Consider the following 1,162-nt stretch of genomic DNA (forward strand, 5'->3'; position numbering starts at 1 on the left):
GCATTTACACAAAACATTCGCTTTATTTATTTTATATATTGTATGGTTCAAAACACACAACATAATATACAAGCGGTGGCATGCCAAGAAAGCGAAAGTACATACTTATAGTCTGAAACGCTTTAACCCAAAAGATGCAAATCTGCACCAGCCAGCCTAGCCTCCCGCGACCTCTACAAGCTTGCTACTGGTCACCTGAAACAACAACGAGTGAGGAGTGAGTAATCAAGCATTACTCAGCGAGTTACAATCCCCAAATAACAAATACAACCCCTCGCTATCCCACCCCAAACAATCTAAAGCGAGAGGTTCACCTAACAACACAACTCAATAACAATAAGCAATATCAGAAATACGCAGCTGGAAAAAGATAGTAAGATAACTAGCAATATGCTAATTACTAGCTCAACACCAAACTCAAATTCGACTTAAACCAGGGTTCAATAACCCGAAACATGATATAATATATATATAACAAACTCGGGCCCTGGTGACGTTATGTTCCTCCTTCACTATCGGCAATATCCTATCTTCCTACCACAAAGGCCAGAAGAAAGAACTTTCAACCGACCGCGGCCCACAGTCCTTCGGGTCACCGCGCGACAGCCCACAGTCCTTCGGGTCACCGCGCGACAGCCCACAGTTCTTCGGGTCACTGCCACATTACACCGTCGTGTAATCACTCAGCCATAGGACATGACCCCGTTCGTCTGAGTCTTCCCGATCCAGCGAATAAGGGGTTTCCTTGAACCCGCCGGGTACGAGGTCTGAAGGAACACTAACTCACCCCAAAATGCCTAGCATTGTGGGTTACATAAATGTTGTCGGCCAAAATACGATTAATACTAAACCCGGAAAAATAACACAAGGTTCCTAGTATTAATCACCACACAATCAACACATTCCACCTCAAACATGCCTAGCATTGTGGGTTACACAAATGCTATATGGCCAAAATATGATTAATACTAAACCCGGTAAAAATAACACAAGGTTCCTAGTATTAATCGCAAATAAACACAATCAATCATATTCCAGAATCTAGCATAAAGACTAATTCCAGAATACCTAACTATCCACAACTTAGCGATATCATTTAAGCATTCCGCATTCGCTAACTAACCAATCAACCTAACCATTAGCATGCTACTACGGTTCTCAA

The sequence above is a fragment of the Brassica oleracea genome, chromosome C3 (assembly GCF_000695525.1).
Source record: "Brassica oleracea var. oleracea cultivar TO1000 chromosome C3, BOL, whole genome shotgun sequence".
Lineage (NCBI taxonomy): Eukaryota > Viridiplantae > Streptophyta > Magnoliopsida > Brassicales > Brassicaceae > Brassica > Brassica oleracea.